This window comes from Hyla sarda, unplaced genomic scaffold (assembly GCF_029499605.1).
Source record: "Hyla sarda isolate aHylSar1 unplaced genomic scaffold, aHylSar1.hap1 scaffold_1186, whole genome shotgun sequence".
NCBI classification, from domain to species: Eukaryota; Metazoa; Chordata; class Amphibia; order Anura; family Hylidae; genus Hyla; species Hyla sarda.
In genome coordinates this window covers 6562-24439 of record NW_026607809.1, presented here as the reverse complement: position 1 = coordinate 24439, position 17878 = coordinate 6562, and the positions used below count along the sequence as shown (strand labels likewise).

Below are 17878 nucleotides of genomic sequence, written 5' to 3'. Positions count from 1 at the left end.
CTTCCTCTTACTTTTTTTTCACGTTTTTTTACGTTTTTCTCCTTTTCGCCTCTTTTCTGGGCGTATTATTCTTCTTTTTCTTCTTTTTTTTCGTCTAATGCATACCCCATCAGTGCAGCAATGCTTATTCAATACCGCCAGCAGATGGAGACACTGGGGGATAATTTTCTAAGGATTTATACTGATTTTTCCTGTCTGAATTTGTCGCACAGAAAGTTGCAGGCCAAATATGTGTGACATTTCTGCGACTTTAGCTTCTAGAGCATTTTTACAACATTATACATAGGTGCTGAATACATAAAAAGCGACTGTTCAGCGACAGACAAGTCGCATCGGCTGAAAGTAGGCCAGAATGTCAGTCCATGTTGGAGCAGGTTTAGATACAGTCTAAAGCATAGATCTCAAAGTCTGTGCACAGAATTTAGCAAGGGCCTCGCACCTTCTGATGCATCAGGTAGGTGCACAATAGCATAGCCTAACCCTCTGTACTTTGGTCTATATTGATGCGGGACATAGACAGCCAGCTGATGACCAATCCATTAGTGCAATAGATGGCTGGAAGCATTTGTCTTTGCCTTTGCAATACCACAGAAGCAATGCATGGTCAATGTACAGCAATGACACACCTGTGTGAACAGCCAGGAGACCCCCCCCCCCCCCCCCCCCCATGTTATGTTACATAGTTACATAGTTAGTACGGTCGAAAAAAGACATATGTCCATCACGTTCAACCAGGGAATTAAGGGGTAGGGGTGTGGCGCGATATTGGGGAAGGGATGAGATTTTATATTTCTTCATAAGCATTAATCTTATTTTGTCAATTAGGAACATTCAGCACCCACCCGCTATCAAGGCAGCTGCCTATCATGTCATGCCCTACCTGCACAGGTGTGCTGGCTACTCAAATGATCCAATTAAGGAGGCCATTTAGTCAGCAGCAGCAGAAGTCCTGTGCCTGGACGCTCCAACAGGGGCCAGACACAAGCAGAAGCAGAAGCAGCAGAAGCAGCAGCAGCACCACCTTTTGTTTTTTGGCTGCAGCAGCAGCAAGGCCCACAGGGCTGGCTAGCTGGCTAGCCAGCAAGCAGGTAGCAATGAAAGTAGGAATCTTTCTTTTTAACCCTGTAAGGGGGTGGTGCACTGTACCCGAAGATACTGCCATATCGGGTCAATGCATAGGGCGACGGAAGCAAGCTTCGAAATCGGCCCCCGTTCTCAAAAATCCATTTAATATATGGTCCCCAGATAGGGGACGTATCAGATATTAAACTGATAAGAACAGATACTACACTTGATCTTAGCCAAAAGGCCGAGAAGCGATAACCGTGAAAGGGGCGGGCCCAACAAGGTCCCCTTCATGGGCACTATCACTGCTTGCTGTCAGGGAGGCTGCCAGACAATTTTCCATGCACACTCTGGGCTGGGGGGCAGTCAACCACCAGTACACACAGCAGAACCTAAACCCATACCATTATTGCTAAGCAGCAAGACAGGGGCCCATTGCACTCCCACGGGGCCTTTTTAAATGCAATCCATAACCCGGATTTGCCAGGAACCCTTCTTACTCCTCCTACTTGCATGTGACACTGGGCTTAGGATCTGCATAGGAAACACACACACAAGCACACACCTACCTTTGTTGCCTGCAGATGCCTCCTTGGCTGTCCCCAAACGGTATCAAACCAACACCCACGGGAAGCTGTAAGCATAGAGGACATGCCTGCACCCCATTGGACTTACCTGTGTGGGTTAAATCCGGGTTATTTGACAACCTATGGCGGTGATGGTTCTGCTCAGGCAGAGCAGTGCTGATGCTCCTCATAAAGCTGTCGCTGCTGTGAAGGTTCTAGGTGACATCACAAATCCCTTTGGTTACATACACAACAAAGCTGGGTTGTTGTTGTTTACACTCTGCAAGGCCTGTGGAAGTGAGTGACATCATAGCACTGTAGTTCTGAGGGTTCAAGATGGATGCAACAATCTCCTGTTGCTTCTATGAAGGCCGTAATAGACGACATCACCAAACAGCTCCATAGTCACATACACAGCAAAGGAGAGATGTTGTTTACACCTAGTGATGTCAGTGGTATTGAGTGACATCACAGCACAGTGCTAAGGCTCCTGGGCCTGGACACAGCAGCGGCTGCAATATCTCAACGGAGAATACGTTTATATCTATGTGTGTGTGTGCGCATATATATATATATATATATATATATATATATATATATATATATATTTCTCCGCCGAAATCACTTTTAAACCCATTTCCACCTTTTTTTCCCTTCTCTTCCTCTTACTTTTTTTTCACGTTTTTTTACGTTTTTCTCCTTTTCGCCTCTTTTCTGGGCGTATTATTCTTCTTTTTCTTCTTTTTTTTCGTCTAATGCATACCCCATCAGTGCAGCAATGCTTATTCAATACCGCCAGCAGATGGAGACACTGGGGGATAATTTTCTAAGGATTTATACTGATTTTTCCTGTCTGAATTTGTCGCACAGAAAGTTGCAGGCCAAATATGTGTGACATTTCTGCGACTTTAGCTTCTAGAGCATTTTTACAACATTATACATAGGTGCTGAATACATAAAAAGCGACTGTTCAGCGACAGACAAGTCGCATCGGCTGAAAGTAGGCCAGAATGTCAGTCCATGTTGGAGCAGGTTTAGATACAGTCTAAAGCATAGATCTCAAAGTCTGTGCACAGAATTTAGCAAGGGCCTCGCACCTTCTGATGCATCAGGTAGGTGCACAATAGCATAGCCTAACCCTCTGTACTTTGGTCTATATTGATGCGGGACATAGACAGCCAGCTGATGACCAATCCATTAGTGCAATGGATGGCTGGAAGCATTTGTCTTTGCCTTTGCAATACCACAGAAGCAATGCATGGTCAATGTACAGCAATGACACACCTGTGTGAACAGCAAGGAGACCCCCCCCCCCCCCCCCATGTTATGTTACATAGTTACATAGTTAGTACGGTCGAAAAAAGACATATGTCCATCACGTTCAACCAGGGAATTAAGGGGTAGGGGTGTGGCGCGATATTGGGGAAGGGATGAGATTTTATATTTCTTCATAAGCATTAATCTTATTTTGTCAATTAGGAACATTCAGCACCCACCCGCTATCAAGGCAGCTGCCTATCATGTCATGCCCTACCTGCACAGGTGTGCTGGCTACTCAAATGATCCAATTAAGGAGGCCATTTAGTCAGCAGCAGCAGAAGTCCTGTGCCTGGACGCTCCAACAGGGGCCAGACACAAGCAGAAGCAGAAGCAGCAGAAGCAGCAGCAGCACCACCTTTTGTTTTTTGGCTGCAGCAGCAGCAAGGCCCACAGGGCTGGCTAGCTGGCTAGCCAGCAAGCAGGTAGCAATGAAAGTAGGAATCTTTCTTTTTAACCCTGTAAGGGGGTGGTGCACTGTACCCGAAGATACTGCCATATCGGGTCAATGCATAGGGCGACGGAAGCAAGCTTCGAAATCGGCCCCCGTTCTCAAAAATCCATTTAATATATGGTCCCCAGATAGGGGACGTATCAGATATTAAACTGATAAGAACAGATACTACACTTGATCTTAGCCAAAAGGCCGAGAAGCGATAACCGTGAAAGGGGCGGGCCCAACAAGGTCCCCTTCATGGGCACTATCACTGCTTGCTGTCAGGGAGGCTGCCAGACAATTTTCCATGCACACTCTGGGCTGGGGGGCAGTCAACCACCAGTACACACAGCAGAACCTAAACCCATACCATTATTGCTAAGCAGCAAGACAGGGGCCCATTGCACTCCCACGGGGCCTTTTTAAATGCAATCCATAACCCGGATTTGCCAGGAACCCTTCTTACTCCTCCTACTTGCATGTGACACTGGGCTTAGGATCTGCATAGGAAACACACACACAAGCACACACCTACCTTTGTTGCCTGCAGATGCCTCCTTGGCTGTCCCCAAACGGTATCAAACCAACACCCACGGGAAGCTGTAAGCATAGAGGACATGCCTGCACCCCATTGGACTTACCTGTGTGGGTTAAATCCGGGTTATTTGACAACCTATGGCGGTGATGGTTCTGCTCAGGCAGAGCAGTGCTGATGCTCCTCATAAAGCTGTCGCTGCTGTGAAGGTTCTAGGTGACATCACAAATCCCTTTGGTTACATACACAACAAAGCTGGGTTGTTGTTGTTTACACTCTGCAAGGCCTGTGGAAGTGAGTGACATCATAGCACTGTAGTTCTGAGGGTTCAAGATGGATGCAACAATCTCCTGTTGCTTCTATGAAGGCCGTAATAGACGACATCACCAAACAGCTCCATAGTCACATACACAGCAAAGGAGAGATGTTGTTTACACCTAGTGATGTCAGTGGTATTGAGTGACATCACAGCACAGTGCTAAGGCTCCTGGGCCTGGACACAGCAGCGGCTGCAATATCTCAACGGAGAATACGTTTATATCTATGTGTGTGTGTGCGCATATATATATATATATATATATATATATATATATATATATATATATATTTCTCCGCCGAAATCACTTTTAAACCCATTTCCACCTTTTTTTCCCTTCTCTTCCTCTTACTTTTTTTTCACGTTTTTTTACGTTTTTCTCCTTTTCGCCTCTTTTCTGGGCGTATTATTCTTCTTTTTCTTCTTTTTTTTCGTCTAATGCATACCCCATCAGTGCAGCAATGCTTATTCAATACCGCCAGCAGATGGAAACACTGGGGGATAATTTTCTAAGGATTTATACTGATTTTTCCTGTCTGAATTTGTCGCACAGAAAGTTGCAGGCCAAATATGTGTGACATTTCTGCGACTTTAGCTTCTAGAGCATTTTTACAACATTATACATAGGTGCTGAATACATAAAAAGCGACTGTTCAGCGACAGACAAGTCGCATCGGCTGAAAGTAGGCCAGAATGTCAGTCCATGTTGGAGCAGGTTTAGATACAGTCTAAAGCATAGATCTCAAAGTCTGTGCACAGAATTTAGCAAGGGCCTCGCACCTTCTGATGCATCAGGTAGGTGCACAATAGCATAGCCTAACCCTCTGTACTTTGGTCTATATTGATGCGGGACATAGACAGCCAGCTGATGACCAATCCATTAGTGCAATGGATGGCTGGAAGCATTTGTCTTTGCCTTTGCAATACCACAGAAGCAATGCATGGTCAATGTACAGCAATGACACACCTGTGTGAACAGCCAGGAGACCCCCCCCCCCCCCCATGTTATGTTACATAGTTACATAGTTAGTACGGTCGAAAAAAGACATATGTCCATCACGTTCAACCAGGGAATTAAGGGGTAGGGGTGTGGCGCGATATTGGGGAAGGGATGAGATTTTATATTTCTTCATAAGCATTAATCTTATTTTGTCAATTAGGAACATTCAGCACCCACCCGCTATCAAGGCAGCTGCCTATCATGTCATGCCCTACCTGCACAGGTGTGCTGGCTACTCAAATGATCCAATTAAGGAGGCCATTTAGTCAGCAGCAGCAGAAGTCCTGTGCCTGGACGCTCCAACAGGGGCCAGACACAAGCAGAAGCAGAAGCAGCAGAAGCAGCAGCAGCACCACCTTTTGTTTTTTGGCTGCAGCAGCAGCAAGGCCCACAGGGCTGGCTAGCTGGCTAGCCAGCAAGCAGGTAGCAATGAAAGTAGGAATCTTTCTTTTTAACCCTGTAAGGGGGTGGTGCACTGTACCCGAAGATACTGCCATATCGGGTCAATGCATAGGGCGACGGAAGCAAGCTTCGAAATCGGCCCCCGTTCTCAAAAATCCATTTAATATATGGTCCCCAGATAGGGGACGTATCAGATATTAAACTGATAAGAACAGATACTACACTTGATCTTAGCCAAAAGGCCGAGAAGCGATAACCGTGAAAGGGGCGGGCCCAACAAGGTCCCCTTCATGGGCACTATCACTGCTTGCTGTCAGGGAGGCTGCCAGACAATTTTCCATGCACACTCTGGGCTGGGGGGCAGTCAACCACCAGTACACACAGCAGAACCTAAACCCATACCATTATTGCTAAGCAGCAAGACAGGGGCCCATTGCACTCCCACGGGGCCTTTTTAAATGCAATCCATAACCCGGATTTGCCAGGAACCCTTCTTACTCCTCCTACTTGCATGTGACACTGGGCTTAGGATCTGCATAGGAAACACACACACAAGCACACACCTACCTTTGTTGCCTGCAGATGCCTCCTTGGCTGTCCCCAAACGGTATCAAACCAACACCCACGGGAAGCTGTAAGCATAGAGGACATGCCTGCACCCCATTGGACTTACCTGTGTGGGTTAAATCCGGGTTATTTGACAACCTATGGCGGTGATGGTTCTGCTCAGGCAGAGCAGTGCTGATGCTCCTCATAAAGCTGTCGCTGCTGTGAAGGTTCTAGGTGACATCACAAATCCCTTTGGTTACATACACAACAAAGCTGGGTTGTTGTTGTTTACACTCTGCAAGGCCTGTGGAAGTGAGTGACATCATAGCACTGTAGTTCTGAGGGTTCAAGATGGATGCAACAATCTCCTGTTGCTTCTATGAAGGCCGTAATAGACGACATCACCAAACAGCTCCATAGTCACATACACAGCAAAGGAGAGATGTTGTTTACACCTAGTGATGTCAGTGGTATTGAGTGACATCACAGCACAGTGCTAAGGCTCCTGGGCCTGGACACAGCAGCGGCTGCAATATCTCAACGGAGAATACGTTTATATCTATGTGTGTGTGTGCGCATATATATATATATATATATATATATATATATATATATATATATATTTCTCCGCCGAAATCACTTTTAAACCCATTTCCACCTTTTTTTCCCTTCTCTTCCTCTTACTTTTTTTTCACGTTTTTTTACGTTTTTCTCCTTTTCGCCTCTTTTCTGGGCGTATTATTCTTCTTTTTCTTCTTTTTTTTCGTCTAATGCATACCCCATCAGTGCAGCAATGCTTATTCAATACCGCCAGCAGATGGAGACACTGGGGGATAATTTTCTAAGGATTTATACTGATTTTTCCTGTCTGAATTTGTCGCACAGAAAGTTGCAGGCCAAATATGTGTGACATTTCTGCGACTTTAGCTTCTAGAGCATTTTTACAACATTATACATAGGTGCTGAATACATAAAAAGCGACTGTTCAGCGACAGACAAGTCGCATCGGCTGAAAGTAGGCCAGAATGTCAGTCCATGTTGGAGCAGGTTTAGATACAGTCTAAAGCATAGATCTCAAAGTCTGTGCACAGAATTTAGCAAGGGCCTCGCACCTTCTGATGCATCAGGTAGGTGCACAATAGCATAGCCTAACCCTCTGTACTTTGGTCTATATTGATGCGGGACATAGACAGCCAGCTGATGACCAATCCATTAGTGCAATGGATGGCTGGAAGCATTTGTCTTTGCCTTTGCAATACCACAGAAGCAATGCATGGTCAATGTACAGCAATGACACACCTGTGTGAACAGCAAGGAGACCCCCCCCCCCCCCCCCCCATGTTATGTTACATAGTTACATAGTTAGTACGGTCGAAAAAAGACATATGTCCATCACGTTCAACCAGGGAATTAAGGGGTAGGGGTGTGGCGCGATATTGGGGAAGGGATGAGATTTTATATTTCTTCATAAGCATTAATCTTATTTTGTCAATTAGGAACATTCAGCACCCACCCGCTATCAAGGCAGCTGCCTATCATGTCATGCCCTACCTGCACAGGTGTGCTGGCTACTCAAATGATCCAATTAAGGAGGCCATTTAGTCAGCAGCAGCAGAAGTCCTGTGCCTGGACGCTCCAACAGGGGCCAGACACAAGCAGAAGCAGAAGCAGCAGAAGCAGCAGCAGCACCACCTTTTGTTTTTTGGCTGCAGCAGCAGCAAGGCCCACAGGGCTGGCTAGCTGGCTAGCCAGCAAGCAGGTAGCAATGAAAGTAGGAATCTTTCTTTTTAACCCTGTAAGGGGGTGGTGCACTGTACCCGAAGATACTGCCATATCGGGTCAATGCATAGGGCGACGGAAGCAAGCTTCGAAATCGGCCCCCGTTCTCAAAAATCCATTTAATATATGGTCCCCAGATAGGGGACGTATCAGATATTAAACTGATAAGAACAGATACTACACTTGATCTTAGCCAAAAGGCCGAGAAGCGATAACCGTGAAAGGGGCGGGCCCAACAAGGTCCCCTTCATGGGCACTATCACTGCTTGCTGTCAGGGAGGCTGCCAGACAATTTTCCATGCACACTCTGGGCTGGGGGGCAGTCAACCACCAGTACACACAGCAGAACCTAAACCCATACCATTATTGCTAAGCAGCAAGACAGGGGCCCATTGCACTCCCACGGGGCCTTTTTAAATGCAATCCATAACCCGGATTTGCCAGGAACCCTTCTTACTCCTCCTACTTGCATGTGACACTGGGCTTAGGATCTGCATAGGAAACACACACACAAGCACACACCTACCTTTGTTGCCTGCAGATGCCTCCTTGGCTGTCCCCAAACGGTATCAAACCAACACCCACGGGAAGCTGTAAGCATAGAGGACATGCCTGCACCCCATTGGACTTACCTGTGTGGGTTAAATCCGGGTTATTTGACAACCTATGGCGGTGATGGTTCTGCTCAGGCAGAGCAGTGCTGATGCTCCTCATAAAGCTGTCGCTGCTGTGAAGGTTCTAGGTGACATCACAAATCCCTTTGGTTACATACACAACAAAGCTGGGTTGTTGTTGTTTACACTCTGCAAGGCCTGTGGAAGTGAGTGACATCATAGCACTGTAGTTCTGAGGGTTCAAGATGGATGCAACAATCTCCTGTTGCTTCTATGAAGGCCGTAATAGACGACATCACCAAACAGCTCCATAGTCACATACACAGCAAAGGAGAGATGTTGTTTACACCTAGTGATGTCAGTGGTATTGAGTGACATCACAGCACAGTGCTAAGGCTCCTGGGCCTGGACACAGCAGCGGCTGCAATATCTCAACGGAGAATACGTTTATATCTATGTGTGTGTGTGCGCATATATATATATATATATATATATTTCTCCGCCGAAATCACTTTTAAACCCATTTCCACCTTTTTTTCCCTTCTCTTCCTCTTACTTTTTTTTCACGTTTTTTTACGTTTTTCTCCTTTTCGCCTCTTTTCTGGGCGTATTATTCTTCTTTTTCTTCTTTTTTTTCGTCTAATGCATACCCCATCAGTGCAGCAATGCTTATTCAATACCGCCAGCAGATGGAGACACTGGGGGATAATTTTCTAAGGATTTATACTGATTTTTCCTGTCTGAATTTGTCGCACAGAAAGTTGCAGGCCAAATATGTGTGACATTTCTGCGACTTTAGCTTCTAGAGTATTTTTACAACATTATACATAGGTGCTGAATACATAAAAAGCGACTGTTCAGCGACAGACAAGTCGCATCGGCTGAAAGTAGGCCAGAATGTCAGTCCATGTTGGAGCAGGTTTAGATACAGTCTAAAGCATAGATCTCAAAGTCTGTGCACAGAATTTAGCAAGGGCCTCGCACCTTCTGATGCATCAGGTAGGTGCACAATAGCATAGCCTAACCCTCTGTACTTTGGTCTATATTGATGCGGGACATAGACAGCCAGCTGATGACCAATCCATTAGTGCAATGGATGGCTGGAAGCATTTGTCTTTGCCTTTGCAATACCACAGAAGCAATGCATGGTCAATGTACAGCAATGACACACCTGTGTGAACAGCCAGGAGACCCCCCCCCCCCCCCATGTTATGTTACATAGTTACATAGTTAGTACGGTCGAAAAAAGACATATGTCCATCACGTTCAACCAGGGAATTAAGGGGTAGGGGTGTGGCGCGATATTGGGGAAGGGATGAGATTTTATATTTCTTCATAAGCATTAATCTTATTTTGTCAATTAGGAACATTCAGCACCCACCCGCTATCAAGGCAGCTGCCTATCATGTCATGCCCTACCTGCACAGGTGTGCTGGCTACTCAAATGATCCAATTAAGGAGGCCATTTAGTCAGCAGCAGCAGAAGTCCTGTGCCTGGACGCTCCAACAGGGGCCAGACACAAGCAGAAGCAGAAGCAGCAGAAGCAGCAGCAGCACCACCTTTTGTTTTTTGGCTGCAGCAGCAGCAAGGCCCACAGGGCTGGCTAGCTGGCTAGCCAGCAAGCAGGTAGCAATGAAAGTAGGAATCTTTCTTTTTAACCCTGTAAGGGGGTGGTGCACTGTACCCGAAGATACTGCCATATCGGGTCAATGCATAGGGCGACGGAAGCAAGCTTCGAAATCGGCCCCCGTTCTCAAAAATCCATTTAATATATGGTCCCCAGATAGGGGACGTATCAGATATTAAACTGATAAGAACAGATACTACACTTGATCTTAGCCAAAAGGCCGAGAAGCGATAACCGTGAAAGGGGCGGGCCCAACAAGGTCCCCTTCATGGGCACTATCACTGCTTGCTGTCAGGGAGGCTGCCAGACAATTTTCCATGCACACTCTGGGCTGGGGGGCAGTCAACCACCAGTACACACAGCAGAACCTAAACCCATACCATTATTGCTAAGCAGCAAGACAGGGGCCCATTGCACTCCCACGGGGCCTTTTTAAATGCAATCCATAACCCGGATTTGCCAGGAACCCTTCTTACTCCTCCTACTTGCATGTGACACTGGGCTTAGGATCTGCATAGGAAACACACACACAAGCACACACCTACCTTTGTTGCCTGCAGATGCCTCCTTGGCTGTCCCCAAACGGTATCAAACCAACACCCACGGGAAGCTGTAAGCATAGAGGACATGCCTGCACCCCATTGGACTTACCTGTGTGGGTTAAATCCGGGTTATTTGACAACCTATGGCGGTGATGGTTCTGCTCAGGCAGAGCAGTGCTGATGCTCCTCATAAAGCTGTCGCTGCTGTGAAGGTTCTAGGTGACATCACAAATCCCTTTGGTTACATACACAACAAAGCTGGGTTGTTGTTGTTTACACTCTGCAAGGCCTGTGGAAGTGAGTGACATCATAGCACTGTAGTTCTGAGGGTTCAAGATGGATGCAACAATCTCCTGTTGCTTCTATGAAGGCCGTAATAGACGACATCACCAAACAGCTCCATAGTCACATACACAGCAAAGGAGAGATGTTGTTTACACCTAGTGATGTCAGTGGTATTGAGTGACATCACAGCACAGTGCTAAGGCTCCTGGGCCTGGACACAGCAGCGGCTGCAATATCTCAACGGAGAATACGTTTATATCTATGTGTGTGTGTGCGCATATATATATATATATATATATATATATATATATATATATATATATTTCTCCGCCGAAATCACTTTTAAACCCATTTCCACCTTTTTTTCCCTTCTCTTCCTCTTACTTTTTTTTCACGTTTTTTTACGTTTTTCTCCTTTTCGCCTCTTTTCTGGGCGTATTATTCTTCTTTTTCTTCTTTTTTTTCGTCTAATGCATACCCCATCAGTGCAGCAATGCTTATTCAATACCGCCAGCAGATGGAGACACTGGGGGATAATTTTCTAAGGATTTATACTGATTTTTCCTGTCTGAATTTGTCGCACAGAAAGTTGCAGGCCAAATATGTGTGACATTTCTGCGACTTTAGCTTCTAGAGCATTTTTACAACATTATACATAGGTGCTGAATACATAAAAAGCGACTGTTCAGCGACAGACAAGTCGCATCGGCTGAAAGTAGGCCAGAATGTCAGTCCATGTTGGAGCAGGTTTAGATACAGTCTAAAGCATAGATCTCAAAGTCTGTGCACAGAATTTAGCAAGGGCCTCGCACCTTCTGATGCATCAGGTAGGTGCACAATAGCATAGCCTAACCCTCTGTACTTTGGTCTATATTGATGCGGGACATAGACAGCCAGCTGATGACCAATCCATTAGTGCAATGGATGGCTGGAAGCATTTGTCTTTGCCTTTGCAATACCACAGAAGCAATGCATGGTCAATGTACAGCAATGACACACCTGTGTGAACAGCCAGGAGACCCCCCCCCCCCCCCCCCCATGTTATGTTACATAGTTACATAGTTAGTACGGTCGAAAAAAGACATATGTCCATCACGTTCAACCAGGGAATTAAGGGGTAGGGGTGTGGCGCGATATTGGGGAAGGGATGAGATTTTATATTTCTTCATAAGCATTAATCTTATTTTGTCAATTAGGAACATTCAGCACCCACCCGCTATCAAGGCAGCTGCCTATCATGTCATGCCCTACCTGCACAGGTGTGCTGGCTACTCAAATGATCCAATTAAGGAGGCCATTTAGTCAGCAGCAGCAGAAGTCCTGTGCCTGGACGCTCCAACAGGGGCCAGACACAAGCAGAAGCAGAAGCAGCAGAAGCAGCAGCAGCACCACCTTTTGTTTTTTGGCTGCAGCAGCAGCAAGGCCCACAGGGCTGGCTAGCTGGCTAGCCAGCAAGCAGGTAGCAATGAAAGTAGGAATCTTTCTTTTTAACCCTGTAAGGGGGTGGTGCACTGTACCCGAAGATACTGCCATATCGGGTCAATGCATAGGGCGACGGAAGCAAGCTTCGAAATCGGCCCCCGTTCTCAAAAATCCATTTAATATATGGTCCCCAGATAGGGGACGTATCAGATATTAAACTGATAAGAACAGATACTACACTTGATCTTAGCCAAAAGGCCGAGAAGCGATAACCGTGAAAGGGGCGGGCCCAACAAGGTCCCCTTCATGGGCACTATCACTGCTTGCTGTCAGGGAGGCTGCCAGACAATTTTCCATGCACACTCTGGGCTGGGGGGCAGTCAACCACCAGTACACACAGCAGAACCTAAACCCATACCATTATTGCTAAGCAGCAAGACAGGGGCCCATTGCACTCCCACGGGGCCTTTTTAAATGCAATCCATAACCCGGATTTGCCAGGAACCCTTCTTACTCCTCCTACTTGCATGTGACACTGGGCTTAGGATCTGCATAGGAAACACACACACAAGCACACACCTACCTTTGTTGCCTGCAGATGCCTCCTTGGCTGTCCCCAAACGGTATCAAACCAACACCCACGGGAAGCTGTAAGCATAGAGGACATGCCTGCACCCCATTGGACTTACCTGTGTGGGTTAAATCCGGGTTATTTGACAACCTATGGCGGTGATGGTTCTGCTCAGGCAGAGCAGTGCTGATGCTCCTCATAAAGCTGTCGCTGCTGTGAAGGTTCTAGGTGACATCACAAATCCCTTTGGTTACATACACAACAAAGCTGGGTTGTTGTTGTTTACACTCTGCAAGGCCTGTGGAAGTGAGTGACATCATAGCACTGTAGTTCTGAGGGTTCAAGATGGATGCAACAATCTCCTGTTGCTTCTATGAAGGCCGTAATAGACGACATCACCAAACAGCTCCATAGTCACATACACAGCAAAGGAGAGATGTTGTTTACACCTAGTGATGTCAGTGGTATTGAGTGACATCACAGCACAGTGCTAAGGCTCCTGGGCCTGGACACAGCAGCGGCTGCAATATCTCAACGGAGAATACGTTTATATCTATGTGTGTGTGTGCGCATATATATATATATATATATATATATATATATATATATATATATATTTCTCCGCCGAAATCACTTTTAAACCCATTTCCACCTTTTTTTCCCTTCTCTTCCTCTTACTTTTTTTTCACGTTTTTTTACGTTTTTCTCCTTTTCGCCTCTTTTCTGGGCGTATTATTCTTCTTTTTCTTCTTTTTTTTCGTCTAATGCATACCCCATCAGTGCAGCAATGCTTATTCAATACCGCCAGCAGATGGAGACACTGGGGGATAATTTTCTAAGGATTTATACTGATTTTTCCTGTCTGAATTTGTCGCACAGAAAGTTGCAGGCCAAATATGTGTGACATTTCTGCGACTTTAGCTTCTAGAGCATTTTTACAACATTATACATAGGTGCTGAATACATAAAAAGCGACTGTTCAGCGACAGACAAGTCGCATCGGCTGAAAGTAGGCCAGAATGTCAGTCCATGTTGGAGCAGGTTTAGATACAGTCTAAAGCATAGATCTCAAAGTCTGTGCACAGAATTTAGCAAGGGCCTCGCACCTTCTGATGCATCAGGTAGGTGCACAATAGCATAGCCTAACCCTCTGTACTTTGGTCTATATTGATGCGGGACATAGACAGCCAGCTGATGACCAATCCATTAGTGCAATGGATGGCTGGAAGCATTTGTCTTTGCCTTTGCAATACCACAGAAGCAATGCATGGTCAATGTACAGCAATGACACACCTGTGTGAACAGCCAGGAGACCCCCCCCCCCCCCCCCCCATGTTATGTTACATAGTTACATAGTTAGTACGGTCGAAAAAAGACATATGTCCATCACGTTCAACCAGGGAATTAAGGGGTAGGGGTGTGGCGCGATATTGGGGAAGGGATGAGATTTTATATTTCTTCATAAGCATTAATCTTATTTTGTCAATTAGGAACATTCAGCACCCACCCGCTATCAAGGCAGCTGCCTATCATGTCATGCCCTACCTGCACAGGTGTGCTGGCTACTCAAATGATCCAATTAAGGAGGCCATTTAGTCAGCAGCAGCAGAAGTCCTGTGCCTGGACGCTCCAACAGGGGCCAGACACAAGCAGAAGCAGAAGCAGCAGAAGCAGCAGCAGCACCACCTTTTGTTTTTTGGCTGCAGCAGCAGCAAGGCCCACAGGGCTGGCTAGCTGGCTAGCCAGCAAGCAGGTAGCAATGAAAGTAGGAATCTTTCTTTTTAACCCTGTAAGGGGGTGGTGCACTGTACCCGAAGATACTGCCATATCGGGTCAATGCATAGGGCGACGGAAGCAAGCTTCGAAATCGGCCCCCGTTCTCAAAAATCCATTTAATATATGGTCCCCAGATAGGGGACGTATCAGATATTAAACTGATAAGAACAGATACTACACTTGATCTTAGCCAAAAGGCCGAGAAGCGATAACCGTGAAAGGGGCGGGCCCAACAAGGTCCCCTTCATGGGCACTATCACTGCTTGCTGTCAGGGAGGCTGCCAGACAATTTTCCATGCACACTCTGGGCTGGGGGGCAGTCAACCACCAGTACACACAGCAGAACCTAAACCCATACCATTATTGCTAAGCAGCAAGACAGGGGCCCATTGCACTCCCACGGGGCCTTTTTAAATGCAATCCATAACCCGGATTTGCCAGGAACCCTTCTTACTCCTCCTACTTGCATGTGACACTGGGCTTAGGATCTGCATAGGAAACACACACACAAGCACACACCTACCTTTGTTGCCTGCAGATGCCTCCTTGGCTGTCCCCAAACGGTATCAAACCAACACCCACGGGAAGCTGTAAGCATAGAGGACATGCCTGCACCCCATTGGACTTACCTGTGTGGGTTAAATCCGGGTTATTTGACAACCTATGGCGGTGATGGTTCTGCTCAGGCAGAGCAGTGCTGATGCTCCTCATAAAGCTGTCGCTGCTGTGAAGGTTCTAGGTGACATCACAAATCCCTTTGGTTACATACACAACAAAGCTGGGTTGTTGTTGTTTACACTCTGCAAGGCCTGTGGAAGTGAGTGACATCATAGCACTGTAGTTCTGAGGGTTCAAGATGGATGCAACAATCTCCTGTTGCTTCTATGAAGGCCGTAATAGACGACATCACCAAACAGCTCCATAGTCACATACACAGCAAAGGAGAGATGTTGTTTACACCTAGTGATGTCAGTGGTATTGAGTGACATCACAGCACAGTGCTAAGGCTCCTGGGCCTGGACACAGCAGCGGCTGCAATATCTCAACGGAGAATACGTTTATATCTATGTGTGTGTGTGCGCATATATATATATATATATATATATATATATATATATATATATATTTCTCCGCCGAAATCACTTTTAAACCCATTTCCACCTTTTTTTCCCTTCTCTTCCTCTTACTTTTTTTTCACGTTTTTTTACGTTTTTCTCCTTTTCGCCTCTTTTCTGGGCGTATTATTCTTCTTTTTCTTCTTTTTTTTCGTCTAATGCATACCCCATCAGTGCAGCAATGCTTATTCAATACCGCCAGCAGATGGAGACACTGGGGGATAATTTTCTAAGGATTTATACTGATTTTTCCTGTCTGAATTTGTCGCACAGAAAGTTGCAGGCCAAATATGTGTGACATTTCTGCGACTTTAGCTTCTAGAGCATTTTTACAACATTATACATAGGTGCTGAATACATAAAAAGCGACTGTTCAGCGACAGACAAGTCGCATCGGCTGAAAGTAGGCCAGAATGTCAGTCCATGTTGGAGCAGGTTTAGATACAGTCTAAAGCATAGATCTCAAAGTCTGTGCACAGAATTTAGCAAGGGCCTCGCACCTTCTGATGCATCAGGTAGGTGCACAATAGCATAGCCTAACCCTCTGTACTTTGGTCTATATTGATGCGGGACATAGACAGCCAGCTGATGACCAATCCATTAGTGCAATGGATGGCTGGAAGCATTTGTCTTTGCCTTTGCAATACCACAGAAGCAATGCATGGTCAATGTACAGCAATGACACACCTGTGTGAACAGCCAGGAGACCCCCCCCCCCCCCCCCCATGTTATGTTACATAGTTACATAGTTAGTACGGTCGAAAAAAGACATATGTCCATCACGTTCAACCAGGGAATTAAGGGGTAGGGGTGTGGCGCGATATTGGGGAAGGGATGAGATTTTATATTTCTTCATAAGCATTAATCTTATTTTGTCAATTAGGAACATTCAGCACCCACCCGCTATCAAGGCAGCTGCCTATCATGTCATGCCCTACCTGCACAGGTGTGCTGGCTACTCAAATGATCCAATTAAGGAGGCCATTTAGTCAGCAGCAGCAGAAGTCCTGTGCCTGGACGCTCCAACAGGGGCCAGACACAAGCAGAAGCAGAAGCAGCAGAAGCAGCAGCAGCACCACCTTTTGTTTTTTGGCTGCAGCAGCAGCAAGGCCCACAGGGCTGGCTAGCTGGCTAGCCAGCAAGCAGGTAGCAATGAAAGTAGGAATCTTTCTTTTTAACCCTGTAAGGGGGTGGTGCACTGTACCCGAAGATACTGCCATATCGGGTCAATGCATAGGGCGACGGAAGCAAGCTTCGAAATCGGCCCCCGTTCTCAAAAATCCATTTAATATATGGTCCCCAGATAGGGGACGTATCAGATATTAAACTGATAAGAACAGATACTACACTTGATCTTAGCCAAAAGGCCGAGAAGCGATAACCGTGAAAGGGGCGGGCCCAACAAGGTCCCCTTCATGGGCACTATCACTGCTTGCTGTCAGGGAGGCTGCCAGACAATTTTCCATGCACACTCTGGGCTGGGGGGCAGTCAACCACCAGTACACACAGCAGAACCTAAACCCATACCATTATTGCTAAGCAGCAAGACAGGGGCCCATTGCACTCCCACGGGGCCTTTTTAAATGCAATCCATAACCCGGATTTGCCAGGAACCCTTCTTACTCCTCCTACTTGCATGTGACACTGGGCTTAGGATCTGCATAGGAAACACACACACAAGCACACACCTACCTTTGTTGCCTGCAGATGCCTCCTTGGCTGTCCCCAAACGGTATCAAACCAACACCCACGGGAAGCTGTAAGCATAGAGGACATGCCTGCACCCCATTGGACTTACCTGTGTGGGTTAAATCCGGGTTATTTGACAACCTATGGCGGTGATGGTTCTGCTCAGGCAGAGCAGTGCTGATGCTCCTCATAAAGCTGTCGCTGCTGTGAAGGTTCTAGGTGACATCACAAATCCCTTTGGTTACATACACAACAAAGCTGGGTTGTTGTT

At 46.4% G+C, this 17878-nt stretch overlaps 8 non-coding genes across 8 annotated transcripts; all 8 read right to left on the bottom strand.

Moving 5' to 3' along the window:
* Window positions 1-1130: 1130 nt before the first annotated feature.
* Window positions 1131-1321, bottom strand: LOC130302921 (U2 spliceosomal RNA). The gene has a single exon (XR_008853060.1). It is a non-coding gene; the product is annotated as a U2 spliceosomal RNA (small nuclear RNA).
* Window positions 1322-3415: 2094 nt separating this feature from the next.
* LOC130302920 (U2 spliceosomal RNA) lies at window positions 3416-3606 on the bottom strand. Its single transcript, XR_008853059.1, has one exon. It is a non-coding gene; the product is annotated as a U2 spliceosomal RNA (small nuclear RNA).
* Window positions 3607-5700: 2094 nt separating this feature from the next.
* Window positions 5701-5891, bottom strand: LOC130302919 (U2 spliceosomal RNA). Its single transcript, XR_008853058.1, has one exon. It is a non-coding gene; the product is annotated as a U2 spliceosomal RNA (small nuclear RNA).
* A 2096-nt stretch (window positions 5892-7987) lies between these two features.
* On the bottom strand, window positions 7988-8178 carry LOC130302918 (U2 spliceosomal RNA). The gene has a single exon (XR_008853057.1). It is a non-coding gene; the product is annotated as a U2 spliceosomal RNA (small nuclear RNA).
* Window positions 8179-10248: 2070 nt separating this feature from the next.
* Window positions 10249-10439, bottom strand: LOC130302917 (U2 spliceosomal RNA). Its single transcript, XR_008853056.1, has one exon. It is a non-coding gene; the product is annotated as a U2 spliceosomal RNA (small nuclear RNA).
* A 2096-nt stretch (window positions 10440-12535) lies between these two features.
* On the bottom strand, window positions 12536-12726 carry LOC130302916 (U2 spliceosomal RNA). The gene has a single exon (XR_008853055.1). It is a non-coding gene; the product is annotated as a U2 spliceosomal RNA (small nuclear RNA).
* A 2096-nt stretch (window positions 12727-14822) lies between these two features.
* LOC130302960 (U2 spliceosomal RNA) lies at window positions 14823-15013 on the bottom strand. The gene has a single exon (XR_008853094.1). It is a non-coding gene; the product is annotated as a U2 spliceosomal RNA (small nuclear RNA).
* Window positions 15014-17106: 2093 nt separating this feature from the next.
* On the bottom strand, window positions 17107-17297 carry LOC130302949 (U2 spliceosomal RNA). Its single transcript, XR_008853088.1, has one exon. It is a non-coding gene; the product is annotated as a U2 spliceosomal RNA (small nuclear RNA).
* Between the last annotated feature and the right edge of the window lie 581 nt (window positions 17298-17878).